The sequence below is a fragment of the Ciconia boyciana genome, chromosome 5 (assembly GCF_034638445.1).
Source record: "Ciconia boyciana chromosome 5, ASM3463844v1, whole genome shotgun sequence".
Lineage (NCBI taxonomy): Eukaryota > Metazoa > Chordata > Aves > Ciconiiformes > Ciconiidae > Ciconia > Ciconia boyciana.
The window spans coordinates 66,082,156-66,100,551 of NC_132938.1; the positions used below are offsets into that span (position 1 = coordinate 66,082,156).

The following is an 18,396-nucleotide window of genomic DNA, read 5'->3' on the forward strand; positions in this document are numbered from 1 at the left end:
ATTGTGCCATACACTTGGTTTGTTTATAATGGAACATTAAGAATCCTACATTTTATTTGTGTGTGTTACTTCTATCTCATGCCTTATTCTCAGATTACCTAATAATGTAAAAAGGGAGTACAGGGTGTAAATGAACAGAGAGGACTGGGCTGATCCTACTGCTTCATTGCCCAAACAGTACTTTTTTTAACACTTTATTTCACACTTGCGTTTGTGCAAATGCATAGGTCTATTTTCTATTTCAAGTAGCAGCTCTGAGTGCTAGTAACTCTGTCCCTTTATTACTTCACACTTGCTGTGTAAGTTAACTTCTGTTTTTCTCTATTCCCCTCTATTTTTTCCCTTTGTTTCAGGGAATCCTACAGCATCTGGAGGGTTGAATGGTCCTTGGAAATACCAGGCTCATGTATAAGCCCCATAGTTCTGTCTGGGCAGCTGTCTCACCGGGTCAAAAGTATACCATATTAATGAAAATGGAATGCTTAATGTAAATCCATCTCAGTCTTTAATGAAATAAATACATACATACTGAGTTGTTTAAGTATATTAAGCCTTTAGTCAGTGCACTATAAAAGTCACTGTGTGGGCAGTGGGACCTTTTTATTTTTTTTAAATACTGTGTGTATGCTATAGTCTTGCTGACTTTTGAAAATTTCTTCAGGAAGTGCAGTTTGAGATGCACGTTCGGAATAAGAGCCACATAATTCTTCCATATCCCACGGCATCACCTGGATGCGTTGCATATTCAAATACTCTTCTCCAGTAAATCTAAACAAGAAAAAAAACCTGAGAAAAAGGGAAAAAAGTTAGCACTATGATAAAATGTGTGTCAGTCGTGTCAGTCTTTTTTCCCAACCGAATTGCTGAAATTCTGATGCTCGCAAACCATTCTTCCCTTTCTGCACACAAACTGAATTAATTCAGAGGCACAGTTGTCTTCTGTTTTGCTAAAAACGTTTTTTAGTAGTAACTCAGGTTATGCCGTATTTTTACCTGAAAGATGCTGCGGATGGCTGCAAGAAAAATCAGTTCTCAATTGCTAGCAAACAAATGATGAAGTAAAAGCATGCTAAATAGAAGAAAACATTACTGCTATGTACCCCTGCAGTAAGAGTTTAGTTCATGCTCTGGGTCTTCCAGAAAAGATACAACGTTGTATTTCAAAAGAAAATAAATAGTTTGCAAACAAACTTCTACAATGGAGAAATGCAAAAAAGCTGTGAGAAACTTTTTTCCCTTTGTGCAATCTTAACAAAAATAGCATCTTGGGTTCTGACTTGTTTTCAGGAACGTAGGCGTGCATTAGAAGATTTCTGATTCTGATTTCACAGTAAGTCTGTGTACCTCCTGTGCCATAATGGTCCTTCCAGGTTTTCAGCACTGGGCAAAATAGGTACAGAAAGGCAGAGGGACAGCTTAATGGTTTGGGTGGTTGACTGATATTCAAAAGAGCTGTCTCTCTTTTATATGTGTCGCCTCACCCTGATGCGTTAGCACACACATTCAGCTGGTCCCAGCTTGGTTCAAAGGACTGTTATGCTGGTGCTTAAGTGTTAGTAATGCTAAAACAGCAGTGGGATCACAAGCAAGTTTTCCTTGGACTGGAGATTTCTGGAAGCTCTTCTGCTTTCCTTCTACTCTAAGGAATGCTTAGGGAGACTGATTCGACTGCAAAACAAATCAACAATATTAAACTGTTACAGAGCTAGAATTTAACTGCTGTACAGATTTTTGAGGATTCTACTTTTGAAAAAAATCCTTCCACTGAGAAGAGTTGAGCTTTGTTTTCAGGTAAGTCACACTTAAGGAGTTTTTGAAATACTCTTAACAGTGCCTTGACTGCCAGAAATGCTTGTGTGTGCCTGCTCAGGCTGGGCTGCTGCTTTTCACTGTTGCGTGGAGAATAGTACAATGAAAACTCTTGAGAAACACTCAAAACAAAAAAACCCCAACTCCTTTCAGGCTAAACTTGCAATTACCAGTTCATTCCAATGTCTGAGGTAAGCGCACTTTTGTACTGCTATCAGCTTTGCCTGCAGCTGAGATGAACACTGTAAGATCGAGTTCCCTGACTCCCCAGATACAGAAGGCTGTATGCTGAGAGATGCAGTTGTGAGAAACCTTAAGCTGCAGGAAGGCAGACCTGGTGAGCATTGGAGACACTTGGCATTGAGCTGTGAGCTGCCAGGGGCTTCTTAGCTCCCTCCCAATCATCTCCCCACACAGGAGGAGACAGCCCCAGATCTGGAAAGCTCTTGGCTGAAGTAGGTTTTCATATTTATCATATAGAAAAGGCATGCAGCTGTTCTGGTTTTAAAACTTACATGTTACTGAATTTTGAATACTGTTACTGTAAAGATACTAGCTGTGCTTGGCCAATTAGTCCTGCTAAGCCAGGTAAACGTCAAGAGAAGGAGATTCCTTTAGCAGGAATTCCTTTCCCAATATCACCCATTACATCACAGCTTCATCATCAACACTTACCAAGACTGAGGTGGATTTACTGAGACATGGCTTTAGAAAACTGAGCAGACATAATTTGCCTAAAATCTGTGACACTTCTCCCCCTTTTTCTAAACAGGCAGCAAGTCCCCTTGCAAGAACCTCCAACTTCCATTTCAGAAAAATGATTGCTTTGTCATTGTGACTCCCAGAAAGCAGGGAAGGAATCCTTGCATGAGTCATGCATTACTCCTGGTAAGAAATTTCCTTTCCTTTCGATGTTCTTATGATGTTAGAGCTGTGTAATAAGGGCTGGTTGGGTTTCCTGGCTTAGTAATTTAAAACAATTATGTGAAGAAACAGGTTTGACAAGGGTTTTAACTGTCTAACTGGCTGTTAATTCATGCCCAGCAAGGAATAGGAGGGAGACTTGTACTGGGAGAGAAAAAGCATTTATGTTACGTTCAGAAATCTTTTCCCTTTTTTTTGATAGCTAGCAGTGAGATGAATGTAAGCTCTATCTGACAGAAGGACAACTCATTCAAAAAAGGAGGGAAATATTTAGATTGAAAGAAGTTGTTTATGTTTGTGAGAACCATAACCACACAGCCACAGATTATTTAGAAAATAAAAGTGTGTCACATGGAAGATCCAGGGGAGCAACTCCAGGAGTCATTGTTGGCATTGCTGCTATTTACATTATCAGATTGTACTCTCTTGTCCTGTGCTATACCTTTTGTGTAAAAATACACAGATAAACACCAAGTGAGTGACTGCACTTTACTGAATGTTCAAGAGACAGAAAGTTGATGTTTATTAAAATAGCATTTCCCAGTTAATATTAGAAAATCATTGCCCTTCTTTTTTTTTTTTCTCTCCAAATTAAATGATGGTCTCTTTTGGAAGATTATTTGAATAAAACGTGCAGAAAACCTAGCACTATTAGGCTGTAGTGAGGAATACTGAAATTTTTCATCCAGGAAAGAAAAATTTGAATACTTGTAATATTTATCAGCATCCTAGAGAAAATCTGCAAACAGAAAATATGTAACTACAAATCTGTAACAGGGATTGTTTGAAGAGGTTTGACTCACCTTGGACTGATGCCAGTGCATGCCCAGAAACAATTTTCATCACGTTACCTGAGGTGCCTGTCTGCAGTCATACAGAGCAGGGTATTGCATCCTAAGCTCTTGACTGCGCCCACTAGGTCAATGGAAATATAATCAATGCCTTACAGGAGGCAGGTGGCTATTTCAAAATACTGGAGAGTGAGGGAATAATTGCAGTGTTGTATTCTTTGAAGAAGAAGGGTGCCTCGAATATTGGCAAGGCAGCTTTCTTGAGAATCAAATGGTCTGCTTAGCGTGACTCAAAACCCTATGGAGGCAAAGATTATTTCTCTCAAAATATGAAGGAAATACATGAGACTGGAGAAGCACGATTTACTTATTTAACAGGCTAGGTTAGGGATTAGTGATGTTTGGATTTCTGCAGCAGGAATGTAGTCAAAAACGGGGGCAAGAACTGATAGAAAGTGTCTGGGTCTATGAACATATGTTGACCTGTTCTTGGATTCGTGAGCTGTATGGGTTAATTGGTATGTCTGATGACTTTTTACCCTCATTTTGTGATTCTTTCAATTGCATATAATGTCTTTATCTTTTTGGATACGGATGGTTTTCAACAGTACGGCAGCGCTTCAGAAATTGCACAGCCTCGGTGATATGGTTGTGAAGTGCTTTCATCAAAGACCTAAATGTAAAATAACAGAAACTACAGAGGCAGTAACTAGGCCTGAGCATCAAATAGAAGTTTTCTTCTGCACGAGGCACCTTTGCCTTTTTGACATGCTCTTTTTCAAGTATTATAGGCATCAGGTTTGCAGTGTAGTAAATGTGACAGCATTGTCAGACATTGTTCCAAATAATATTGTAAACATACTGCAAAGTTCCAGGGGGTTGCTCTGAGTTGTTTTAAAGTGTGTGTTACAAATTATTTTTTCAAGTAATCTAATTGTGTGTCATATCAAAGATACAGGGGAAGAAACTGAAAAATCTTTTAGCACTCACAATCATAAAAACAGAGTAAATGTTTATCAGGAGATGAGCAATGCTCACTGCATTTAGCAAAAGCAACTGGACAAGAGTCATCAAACTGGCTGTATAGGTGCTAGGATGAGAGTAATCACCACAGTGAAGAGGGCTGCAACTTTGGCTTGAAACCTTTAAAATAAAAACATTAGTTGATCTTTCACCAGGCCAGAGCTTTTTGGTTTGGCTGGCAGTGTTGCATGTTTTTGTTCTTGTTTACACACAAAAAATTCTAATTGAAGCATGTTGAGAGACAAGATAAAAATGGGAGGAGGACTGCTTCTGTGTTAAGGAACAGTAATTAGAATATCATGTGCCTGCCCAAAACTGTCTACTGGATAGGTAAGGATTATATTGATGCATTTTACTTTTGCAGAATACTTGTCTATTGTGAAATAACCTATCCAAGTGAAGATGATGCTTGGCAAAGTCCTGCTGGGCATTAAATCAGCCAGTATCTTAAAGAAGAAATAAGCAGCCACTCTGTAATATCCACATATATACTTATGTCTAGAACACAAAAATAATAATTTGTTAGGATCATATTTTAGTAGCAAAGTAAGTATACTATATACACAAGGACAGTGATTCTCAAAGAAACAAAATCATTTGAATCCTAAAACATTTTTTAAATTGCAGTAACTATATTAAAAAATTGTTAAAAGAACTGCTGAGACTGATCCTACCAGGTAAACATAAAAATTAATTTATATTCCTAATACTGCTTAATAAATAGATAGGGACTACATCATCCCAGTCTGTTCAGTCTATTAGTGTATCTCGTAGCCTTTCCATGCCTCAAATTCTATCATTGTTGCTCTTGCACATTTGAAAATGTGTACTTGTTTTCAGTCCTGCTTCTTTTAGCCATCTGTTGAGACACTACATTGCCTTTTTACAATTTTTAATTTCCCTTGTAACCTTCTGTGGAATGCCTTGAAAATAAATAATTTCAACCACTTTTTTTAAGCCAAGAATTTGTTGGTACAGAATCACATGAGAGTCTGGGTTGGAAGGGACCCATGGTTAAGGAATTCTGAAGAACTGGACAGAGATGCTTTTCCTCTACAAGAGTAGTTTGGACTTATTAAAGTTTTAGATTCTAGAGCATATTACATTCATTCAACTGGAAAAAAGTGTCACTGATCTGTCATTTCCAGAAACTGTGTAACTTCTGGTTTAGATATCTGTGCATCTCCATTATCTGACTCTTCCTCTTGTCTTCTGACTTTTGATAGTAGTTCATACATTCTGTACTTCAAAATACTTGCCTGACAATACCTAGTGGAGACTACTTGCTGCCCTTGAATTTATCCATCTGTTCCCACATGTAAAGAAACTGTGGCGTTTTGAGCTCTTAACCTGTAACTATTTAGTCTCTGTGACGAAAAGAGATAGACAATAGATGGAAAAGAGATAGAAAAGAGATAGAAAAGTCAATAGTGTATATCATGTATCTCATACAACTGGCCTCGGCCCATCGATCCAGCCTGTCCAGATCCCTCTGTAGAGCCTTCCTACCCTCAAGCAGATCAACACTCCTACCCAACTTGGTGTTGTCTGCAAACTTACTGAGGGTGCACTCGATCCCCTTGTCCAGATCATTGATAAAGATATTAAACAGGACTGGCCCCAGTACTGAGCCCTGGGGAACACTGCTCGTGACCGGCCACCAACTGGATTTAACTCCATTCACCACCACTCTTTTGGCCCAGCCATCCAGCCAGCTTTGTACCCAGTGAAGAGTACGCCAGTCCAAGCCATGAGCAGACAGTTTCTCCAGGAGAATGCTGTGGGAAACGGTGTCAAAGGCTTTACTAAAGTCCAGGTAAACAACATCCACAGCCTTTTCCTCATCCACTAGGCGGGTCACCTTGTCATAGAAGGAGATCAGGTTGGTCAAGCAGGACCTGCCTTTCCTGAACCCATGCTGGCTGGGCCTGATCACCTGGTTGTCCTGTACGTGCTGCGTGATGGCACTCAAGATGATCTCCTCCATAACCTTCCCTGGCACCGAGGTCAAACTGACAGGCCTGTAGTTCCCCGGATCCTCCTTCCGGCCCTTCTTGTAGATGGGCATCACATTTGCTAACCTCCAGTCAACTGGGACCTCCCCAGTTAGCCAGGACTGCTGATAAATGATGGAAAGCGGCTTGGTCAGCACTTCCACCAGCTCCCTCCGTACCCCTGGGGGGATCCCATCTGGCCCCATAGACCTGTGTGTGTCTAAGTGGTGTAGCAGGTCACTAACCATTTCCCCTTAGATTATGGGGGCTTCATTCTGCTCCCCGTCCCTGTCTTCCAGCTCAGGGGGCTGCGTACCCTGAGAAAAACTGGTCTTACTTTTAAAGACTGAGGCAAAGAAGGCATTAAGTACCTCAGCCTTTTCCTCATCCTTGTGTCCAAAGAAGGACTATGAAGCTGGTGAAGGGTCTAGAGCACAAGTCTGATGAGGAGCATCAGAGGGAACTGGGGGTGTTTAGCCTGGAAGAAACGAGGCTGAGGGAAGACCTTATCACTCTCTACAACTACCTGAAAGGAGGTTGTAGCAAGGTGGGTGTCGGTCTCTTCTCCCAAGTAACAAGCGATAGGATGAGAGGAAATGGCCTCAAGTTGCGCCAGGGGAGGTTTAGATCGGATATTAGGAAAAATTTCTTCACCGAAAGGGTTATCAAGCATTGGAACAGGCTGCCCAGGGAAGTGGTTGAGTCGCCATCCCTGGAGGTATTTAAAAGACGTGTAGATGTGGTGCTTAGGGACATAGTGTAGTGGTGGACTTGGCAGCGTTAGGTTAACAGTTAGAATTGATGATCTTAAAGAAGGTCTTTCCCAACCTAAGCGATTCTATGATTCTATGTAGTTGTCCAACTATATGTAAATATTTTACAGAATCAATTAAATAACTCGCTTGCTAACATCAGTTTTGAAAACAAGGCAGCAATTCTGAAAATGAAATTTGCTTTCTATAGTGTCTAGCCTTCTGCTTGCTTCATCAAAAGCCATTCAAATTGTTCTATCGCCAGGCTTACTAACCTGTTTCAAATTCCACCAGAATAATTCTTTATTGCAGCAAAATTGCTCCAGCAACTGATATTATTGATTATTAAATGTTTTTTAGCTACAGAGAAGTAGCTAAAAAAGTAAGACATGTGGTTTTTGTTAAAGGAGATACCTTGTTGAAAGCAATAATAACCACAATATAAGACAAATACAAATATAAACTAACAAACAATAAAAAGGGATTTATGAAATTACGAATTTTTTCAACTTTGGAGGTTAATTAGTAGCATAACAGTGTAATCTTAAGGTAAGTCACTCTTCAATGAGTCTTACAGACACAGATGATTTGCATAGTCAGTGAAGGCTATTTGTCTCTATTCCATTATTTGTAACTAGGACAAAGTGCTTTCAAATTGATAAGCCTCCTTCCTTTGTAACAAAACAAAAAAAAGTACACAGGAAGCCTTGTTAGGCACTTTTTCTGTATTGGTAATATTTTGAAGTTTCATGTATTTCCTAAGTTTTAAGAACTAAAATTGTAATAACTCAGTCTGAACTTCTACACAGCATTAACCATAGGCTACAACACGATAAATCCTTAACAAAGCTTGCTAATGCATTATAAATAAAATGTAGCTGTTTCAGAAACATATCCAAACTTGATGTGTAAATTTCAGGGCAATGGGAAATCGACCAAATCTTTAGTTACTTGTATAGTTATTGTAGTTAGCTGTAATTTTTGTTATTATTTTTTTAAACTTAATTTATTTCCAGATTGGATACCAATTATTTCAGTTTTGCCAGTGTCCTTCTGCATATTAAAAGCTGTCAATTAATACAGGTTTTCTCCTTAGGCTGCTATCGGCACTTATGTTACCTTTTACTTTTTTTCTCTTCTTAATAAATAAACATAGAGTTTTTCAAGCTTCTCTGAAGTAAGGCGTTTGGAACCTGTATAAGTTTTAAATATTCCTCCTAAAACATGAACACTTGAATTGGATGATGTATGCTAACACTGACTAACAGTTCAATTTTTGGGGTACTGTAAATGTAAGTTCACAGTAAATTTCTTCTATAAATGGTCATAACAATTATTAAAGCCATTTACACCTTCTGATGAGTGAGTGGCAAGAATAGATCCCTACAGAATCAAATGATAATTCTGTTGAGGACTGTGTCTCAAATCTGTCACTTGTAATCTATTTAGTAGGTGCTGTAATTGCACTTATTCTTTAACTGCCACAAGGCCTGTGATAGTGAGAACTCTGATAGAAGTCTTATTATATTGAACCCATCTTCATTGATAAATGCATACATTTGTCAAATAGTACTTCGAATTCACTTAAAAAGATGCAGTTTTCAATTTAAAAAAAATCCAAATTTATGTCTTTCCTATAATTATTTATTACTTTGAAAACTGGACTTCAGTCAACTACTTGTTGTAAAATAAGTCAAAGAGGAGGAAGTTGCTTCCCAAGCAGCACTGGGGCAGCGTGCTTGGAAGTATCTTGGAAGGCGTATCTAGCCAGTTTAACATCTGTTCTTCCCTGTTATGTAACAATAACATTAGGTGCTTGCTAGTAACAGAATTTATGGCTGGGGGATTGTAACAGCTGATCAAACAGATGGAAAAGTTGTAATTTAGGCAATGAACGAAAAGAATGCTCATACCGAGCAAGTCAGAAATGAGTACCTCACATGCCATATGCAAGTATTTGGGGGAAAAACGCTTCCCGCTAGATCCCTGGTTTGCTGAGGAGGAACAAGGGTTAGTAAAAACATAAAATCCCTGCTATTTAGCAACGCTATGCTATTAATTACAGCAAATTGAGCATTCATTACAAGGAACAAGGAATTCCTTTCAGTTACTGGCACTGAAAATACAAAAACCTTATTTTCTGTACTGGAAGCAATAAAATTTAAAAGCTTGTAAGGTTATTGTTATCATAAAGCTTCCTTCAAACTAATAAATTCAAACAAATTATAGTACCTCTTTAGGAAGTAACAACCTTCAGCTTGTGATTTATTTTTAATTATTTTAAAGCCGTTCAGATGGAGGATTTAAAAGAAAAATCTTCAACCAGATTGAATAATTTCACATAAAACCTAAACATAAGTAAGTCTTTTAAAGTTTCCTAGGTCCAGATTAAATCACTTACTGTTAAATGTAAGCAAACTGAAACAGGAATTTTCATACACAAAAACATTTTCAATAGAGTTAGTGATATAATCAGAATGATTAAATTCTGTATATCACAATTGTTTAAGACTAAATTCAAATGACAAAAATCTCAACAAAACTGATGGTATCAGGCAGTTCTGTCATTTTTAAGCCTGAGCAATGCATGAGTCTTAACACTATAAACCACTTGATCCATGGTACCCTATTGCTAAGATCCTGCCGAAAGGAGCAAATGCCAGGGATAATTCAGCTCCTAAGCCAATTGCAGTGGAAAGCAGGGATCATATCAAGACCAATTTGGAGCAGATTAATGAAAAAAGGCTTAATGAACCGTGTACCCCTAAAAGAATGCTTGTAAAATCCACCCCTAATGAGGGTGGGGAGATAGAAAAGATTGTGAGAAACAAGTCAGGACCATTAACCTTGGGGTATTATGAGATCCTTGAGAGTCTAATTCTTGTCACAAGGTCAAGCTTTTACAAAGCAATTATTAAGGATCTCCATAGTATCAACATACAGGCACACACACATACTCAAAGCCTTTTAACCTCAGGGATTCTGGACTCATTTCCCTTCTCCTATTAATCACTTTTTTTTTCCCCCTGCTTTCCTTGTTCGTAAAGGTACATGTTATAGTACCTATACAGATGACGTATCTCCTGACTTGTGCAAGCAATCTAATTGTACTAGTCAGTGCCTAAACAAAAGGGGAGAACCAAGGTTTTATTTATTTCACTTCTGCCTTTCTCTCAGCTTGATTCGTGTGCCTCTTCATTGGAATGAAGAAAGAAAGGAAAATTCTCATCTCTCTGCCATAGTGGGCCTGCTGTTCTAACTTTAATCTTGAATGAGGATAGGTTGGCATTGGCCCACTGCTGATTTGAATTTTTCCAAAGTACAAGAAAATAGACTGCCATGAGCAATCAACTTCAAGCAATTTATTAGTCCTATCTTCTTCTGATCCAGATATGTATGGAAAGTAGAATGCTGGATAAAAAGACAAAAATATAATTTTAATTTAATGCCTATAGTGTGACAGTGAAGTCTGACTTTACTACTTTAATTTCTGCTCGTGCAACTAAGGTATAGAATTTTATAAATCTCATTATGGAGTTGCAGAGCTCAGCTAACAGTTTGACGGCTAGATTGTGCTGCTGTCAGTTCATTAGCACGTGGGCATTCCCATTAAAATCACTGGGAGCAAATAAGCTAAAGAGATACTTAGGAGTAGCAGAGTCTGTACTTTCATAGAGATGAACAGGAATTCTTCTTGGGCGACAACTCTGGGATTTGCTCTGGTCACATGAGCCACTTCAATGGAAATGAAATCATACAGGCAGTTTGTTAACTTCTCTGCAGAGTGAAATACAGAATTAAGTATTGGACAGTGCAGGAAGAAAAATTTGTTTTGCATAAATACAGTCTTATAGATGGCCAACTGCTAAAATGAGTAGTATAAAGCAAGAAAAGTTTAGGAGTTTCTTGGTAAATACTATTGGTGCAATACTGTGTCAAAGTCTGTTCAAAATGTGACTAGTTTAACTTAATATGATTATTTCCTTTCTCAGAAGCCATTGTTGTATACTGAAATTTATTTTATTTTCAGATTGGAACACAGTCTGGGTGATCACATTTATAACTTTTCAAATGTTGAAATGTTAAGGAGCAGCTACAACTACCTGGGCTGTAGAGTTCTACAGTTTTAAATCTGGGCTAATGGATTTTTATCTCCAAAGACAGCCTCTCTAATTCCACTTTCATTTCTGTGTAGTACGAGGACCTGGAGTACTTTTTCTGCCGATTCCTTTGCAACAACCACATCACTGTTCTCTTCACTCTTCTGCTGAGAAAGGAAAAACATGTAAGTAAACTAAAGGTACAGAACACTTTCTGCCAATTTTAGTACTCTGAAGCTTTCATTTTCCCCTATGAAAGTGCTAGAGCAGCACTACATCTTACCATCAAAGCAATACAATAATTAGTGATTAGGTCAGCAAGAATCCTGAATTCATATGTATCAAAATGTTAAGTTTAGAACATACTGTGAGCTGTCCAAAAGCTTAGATCCTTTCATTTACTTATAAGTAGCTCTGAATGTTCTGGAAAGATAAAATCTGAATTGAAATCGAAGATCAATCAAATCTGTAAATACAAAACACAGCTGAAAGAGTTGAACAGATTTATATTTTACGATCAGAATTTTACCACCAAGAATGATGGTGCATTCTTGGAGGTACATGTTTCAGCATCGAACCACAAATTCTAACTAATTCCATTCTCAAGAAAACAGTCACAGTGGAAGATTGTAGTCCTGAAAGCTCTGTTATCTATCTTGATTTGCATCTCTGTAGCCTTCTGCACAAAGGAAGGAATCAAAGGAGAAATTCATACTGGGGCAATTCCACAAGACAGAGGCTTAAATGAGGCAGGAATAAGGAATTCATAAAGCCATGTTACCTTCTCTGTATGCCTCAGCGGTTTGTGATTATTGCAACTATCAAGGAAGCTGCACAGGTAAGAAATGAAGTGTTTTTAACACAGCACGTATTTCTCTTGGGTATCATCTCTAATGATGTTGGACATAGTTGATAGGATGAACACTGTGATTCAGCTTTCAAAAATTTAACAAAGGACTTTTTATGTTCAGGATGTGAAGAAGTTCCCCCAAGTTCTTTAGGAAGTTAAAATACAGTATTATGTTACAGTCTTAGCAGCTCTGAGACAATCAGACAAGCCTTAATCGTATCCACAAGTACTCATGGATGCAAGCTGTGAAATATAAGTTTGAATATCTGCTTCAGTTTAATTCTTTTAATAATGACTGACCCAATTCTTGAATTAGTCATCATGTTTTAATATACTGAAATATTGTGCAGTATGTCAGTGGAATACTGGAATAGCAAGGTGAAGATTTTTTCAATTTTTTTAAATAAAAATGTTGGCATTTTGAAGAGAATACAATACAAAATGTCAAAAATTTCAAATCTCAAATGCAAATTTTTTCTTTTTTCATGAGAAAGATAGCAGGAGCTGACATGCTAGAAGGCTTTTAAACACTTGCAAACATAAAGGAGAGGAGAAATCTTCAAAAAGAATTCTGTAACGGGTCTCATCTCTTTATGTATGACACCCGCCTGCTGTGACAGTTTGTTTACAGCTGTCTATATAAATATATACAGATTTTTAGATGTAGCCTCTAAGTTTGCATTAAAACTAATCTAGCTTCAGAAATTTTTAACAAAATATTGATTATTATAATTCTATGGGAGGTAGATTACTATCTTGCAAACAACTTATTATTGTTGCTTATCCTCAAGCTGTGAAATGTTCTTTTGTCATAAAGGAACCATCTTGTCATACCGGAAGGACTGTCATGTGTGCATTTGTCAATGCCACAGCAGTTGAGTCTTCAGTAGTAATACTCACAAAAAAAATCAGGATTGTTGTATGGCTCACATTCGTAACCTGCAAAAAACTGAAACAATACCGGGCATCAAAAATTACTAAGGTAAGATTTAATAAAAGGGTACAGAATGCTCTAAGACTAATGCTATGAAAAGTCGTAAAAGAGCAGTAACACAGGTACTATTGATAACAAACCAAAAAAGCCCCGCCACTGCCAGAAATAGCAAAAGGCCAAAGTCTTCAGGTCAGGAGTGGATCTAAAGTTCATAAATAGTTTCAGCAGGTTCATTCCATTAGAAAGATGGAAAGTTAGAAAGATGACAGTTCAGTTATTACGAAGTTCACATATGAACAGAGATGATACGCTCCCCATATATTTCAAAAAGTAATGTTAAAATAGGCCCTGACTTAGAAACGGAACTATCAACACAATGAATAACATACCTGTATATATCTGTTCCCAATAGCTGCAACTTGCTTAGGTGCTTTGGCTGTTAATTCTAACTAGGGTCCTACTAAACCTTGAAGATGGAGGCAGGGCATTCTGACTGCAAAGCACTATTCACCAGACCCTTCCTACCCCAGGAATCAGTGACCAAGTACCAGAATATTTAGGTAAATCGTTTCCTGCAAACCATTTCATAATAGAGCTGGAGTAGCTGAATTAAATGAACAAAAAGTATGTTGTCATTTAAATCCAGAGCACTGTCACATTTTAATGAAAGCAGCGACTCCTTATAAGCTGTATGGGAAGCTCTTGTCTTGGGGATAGGCATTTTACACAGCAGCGTAACATCTGAAACCTTACCGTAAGAAGGAGCTACAGCTCATTGAAGTAATATTTATCTTGTATAACCAAATGGTCTCTAATGAAAATTTAATATTCTTTTTCTTTACAAACACAATCAACATAGTGGAAGGTGAAAAGTTTAAGTCTGTTTTAGTCAGTGCCTGTCATTGTGACCAGAACTCCCAATTGTTGAAAGCTCACCAATCTATCTGAAGTACTATAAAGCGTTATGAGCAGGGCCATGGTATACCTGGCCTGCTATCAAACCTTCTGAATATGGAATAGTGAGGCAGATGAATGGAAAAGATGATTTTCCTCCCTTGCCTCGACATCCTGAATGTAAAAGAAAAAACCAAACTGGCATTCAACTTCTGCATTTATCCCCCCCATTCTGTGAGAAATTGTGCTGTGAATGACTAATAACGCGCATGCGTGCAAATCTGAGTAGCATGAAGCACGTCAGTATGAATCCTGATGACCTTTTCCACGTTCCAATAGCTTTTATGAAATATATTGCCATTGACTTTAAATGCTTATGTAAAATCTGAGCAAAAGAGTAGGTTAGGATTTACTGCTCACATTATATTCCTTGAGAATATATTCTTCTCCTGTCAAGTAACTAAATAAAATTTGATCCTGTTGATGGTTTGATTGTTAAAATAACATTATAAACATTGTCTCAAGAAAGACTTGTAGAAAATACTGCTTAGTCTCAGGTTTTTTTCTTTTCCAGAAATATTTGGGATCTCTTTATTAAAAAATCATATATATTATTTACAAAATATAATTATGTAAATGAAGCAGGTAAAAATAGAGATTGGTTAAATCCTAAAAACAAAGCAGAGAGAAAGCTGGGTAGGGTCACATCTCACAAAACAAGGTAATACTATGACTCTTCTCCCAAATCTCAAACAGAAAAGACACTTTGAAGAAAAAGCAAATAAGCAACAACTTCAAGATATATCTAACCCATGAGGCTGTCCTAAATGATGTGTTGTTTAAGCCTAAACCAAATCCTTTCCATGGAATTATGGGATGGGAGGTAGGACAACAATTCCCTGTACATAAATTATCCATATATCAATATATGGAAATATATTCAATATATATTCATATATTGATACCGATATATGGAAACTAGTATACAGAGCTTTTATCACAGTAAGCTTGATACCTGACATCTCAGTGCAAGTCTGCATGGAATGACTCCGTTCATTTTAATGCAGAATATGTCCCTTGGGGGACGTAAACAGCAAAGGCAGTTATTTACCTCTACTGTATATCCAGAGGTACATTTATCAAACTGTTTCCAGAAAGCCCATGTGCATCCTCCCTTGCAGCCAAAATATCTAAGAGCCTAAGAAGAAAGAAAACCATTCTGAATCTGGAGAAGTAAATGAAAAGAAGTAATAGCAAAGTAAACATTGGCTTGCCTATCTAGTTAACATAGATACTTCCAGCTTCTGTACTGAGTATAAAGTGGAATTCTCTCCAAATTAAAAATTTATTCAGTCACTAAGTACAGCTGGAACAGTCATTTTGAGAAACCTGGTTTTCATTTTGCCAATCTCTTCTAACTTTGTACTGTCTTTCAAAAGTCTTGAACTTAAATTTATACCACAAATAATATTTCTGCTCTACAAATCATGTCACTGAACATCAAAGTGCCTGATCTGAGCAAAGAAGTGCCATGAAGATGGAATGTACATGTCCCACATTCTGGGCTTGAACAGGAGCAATGTAGAATGCTTAGGGTTATTACACCTATTCACCCATAGCAAAATCATATAGTCATACGCTGCTTGCTGCCATGTCCATAGATGGTAAATACAGCTGATGTGGAACAAATCTTTTACTTAGGAATATTTTCCACGCCAGCATGTCCCAAGGTTGCATTAAGGCTGGGTCTCATAATCCCACTGCAAAACAAAACCAAAATTTCTCTATTTGTATATTAATTTTGTTAATTTGAATGTCTGTCCATTTTGATATGTTGTAAAATGAAAATCTGTCAAGAACTAATAAAAGGCCTGAGTACTACAAAACTATGATTGCATTCATATTTGGTTCTAATTGTTAGTTACATGCATAGAAATACATGAGGTCAGACTTATAGTTCAGCCATACCAGTATAAACGTGGAGAATCTGTTAGTATAGTTTTAAGGTGACTGTTTCCTGATAATGTAAGAAGAATAATTTTTTATTTTCAGAAACTTGTTATTTTACCAAAGTATAAATTACAGCGAACTATTTTGTAATGCAAGAGTCAGGTAGATGGATTTTAAAACATAACAGGGTCATAACCTCTTTTCTGAAAACTGGGTACATTCAAATAACTAAATACAGAAATATTAATGATCGAGCAAGTTCTTTTCTTTCCTCAGGTTTTCAGGGCTCTTTGTAATGTTGAGGATCTCTTTTGTGTGTGTTAATTCTATTTGTGCATGTGTTCCTAAAGTCACGTGTTTTTTTCCCTAAAATTCAGGTTTATGTCAACACCTTTCTGTACAAGATTCCCTTCTAGCTAAACTGGAAATTGAAAATGTAACTTAGTGTGTGCTATTGTGTCTGTGAACCTGTAATTTTATCTGTATTACACTATTTCATCTTTTCAGTTCATTTGCTGGATGCTTATGCAGAGTTGTGACAAAGCTGAATGAAAAAGGATATGAAACATAATGGTTTTAAAAACACCTACTTGGTATCTTTTAAAATATCAACTATATTTTGACAACATCAAATGCCACGCCACAATTCTGTAGGAGATGTTGAGGAAAGTAACAGTGGCTTCTGCAGAAAACCCATGTCTGACTACAGAAAACACACTTGTGGGAAAACCGTTGGTGCCGGGCTCCAACAACTGGCCGCTGTGGTGGAGCTGCTTCTGTGTCACAGCTGAGGGCAGCCGCTGCTGGCTACAACAAAAGCCTGTGGGAGTGTGAGTTAGCAACTTCACTCGGAGCAAGGACCTCACTGCAAGGACGTTTCTTTGTCAAGATGATAAAACTCAACTTGCAGTCATATTTAGGATGCTGTTCTACAGCTGTCTGTTTCCTCTCATGCAGTTCAACTGTGAATAATACTGTTTGATTAAAATGTTATTCCACAGGACCTGTGTCACTTGTTTCAAAACTCACAGTGAAATATGTCAGAGCATAGCTACAGGCTACCATTGTAGAAAGCCTCATTCCACGGTACTCGTTGCAAGGCTTGCAAAGGGAGGCTAGAGAACAATGTAGGTTTTTTCCCATTCTCTTTCACCCTCACTCTTCCGCCTCATGTCATTGCCCCAGGTCTGCACTACTGCCTCCAAACCAAGTATTTCTGACAGGAGAGCGTGTACTCATACTGCTTCTCCAGTTCTGTCACTCTACCTTGAATAATTTTTGAAACAGACATAAAACTACAACCATCTGGGAAGGAGCGGTGTAAGTCTCTTAGAGAAATAAGGTCTTGTAAGTTTCTTGAAACTCTGGTTGAGGAAAAACACTAAAAGTACTTAAGTAGAGGGAGAAAAAGGCAGAAGGAACTCGGGTATTCTAGGTGTGTGACAGCAGCTTGTCCTAGCGTACCTTCTGCAGGAGCAGTTCGCTGTGTCAGCACAGGGAGAAAATGCACAGGGAAATTGGCAGAAGTCAGGACACCGCACTTCACTGGGGATTAACTTATTTTAATACACTGTAATTTAAATGCAATGCTAATAAATTTGGAGATAGAAAAGTGTAACAATAATTTGTATTATGGTTAACTTCATGTCTTCTATTAGCACAAGAGCAGGCCCAGTTAAAATCAGTTGATATAAAAACTAACAAAAGCCAGACAGCGCTGGGAAATTTCCAGATGTGACTGTGTACGACTCATATAAACTAGTGCAAACGTTGCAGAAGCAACGAGACTAACAGTAGCAGCCCAAGAAAGAGCTGTGAAGCTGTCTTCTATGCATTTTTATGCATTTACTTTATGCCTAACTCTGCAGGTAAAATCCTTTGCATCTGTTTTCAATCATTCTGTTTTCAAATAGTTTTAATCTGATGTCAGATGACAACTGAAAATGAGTCAGAGAGGGAGCCGCTACGCCCAGTACCTGCGCTCAGAGAGCACAGCGAGCGCTTGCCCGGGCGCCAGCCAGGGACCCGCCGGCCGGCTCTGCGGGGCTCGGCGCTGGCCCGCCCGCTCCAGCCGCCCCTCGCCCGCCGGCCAGCGCCCGCCGGCGCGCCCTGCCATCTGCGCCTGCGCCGCCCGGCCCGGCCCGGCCTGGCCGCGAAGCCCCTTACTCCCCTTCCCTCCTCTCCTGCCCGGAGGAGCGGGCGCGGCGGGCACCCCCCAGCCCGGCGACAGCGGCAGCGGCAGCGGCAGCGGCAGGAGGTGAGCGGAGCGGAGCGGCGCGGAGCGTCCCGGGCGGGCGGGCGGAGCGGCGGTGATTGGTTGCGGGGCGGGAGGGCGGTGCGCGGCTGCCGGCTAACGGTTAACGGCTGGCGCGGCC

The 18,396-nt window shown here is 38.7% G+C and overlaps 1 long non-coding RNA gene across 1 annotated transcript; it reads left to right on the plus strand.

The window, feature by feature from the left end:
* The first annotated feature begins 2,125 nt into the window (after nt 1–2,125).
* Nucleotides 2,126–17,003, plus strand: LOC140652057 (uncharacterized). The gene is made up of 6 exons (XR_012042642.1): nt 2,126–2,264; nt 2,582–2,697; nt 11,489–11,578; nt 12,069–12,231; nt 13,061–13,225; nt 16,529–17,003. It is a non-coding gene; the product is annotated as an uncharacterized lncRNA (long non-coding RNA).
* The last annotated feature ends 1,393 nt before the right edge of the window (nt 17,004–18,396 follow it).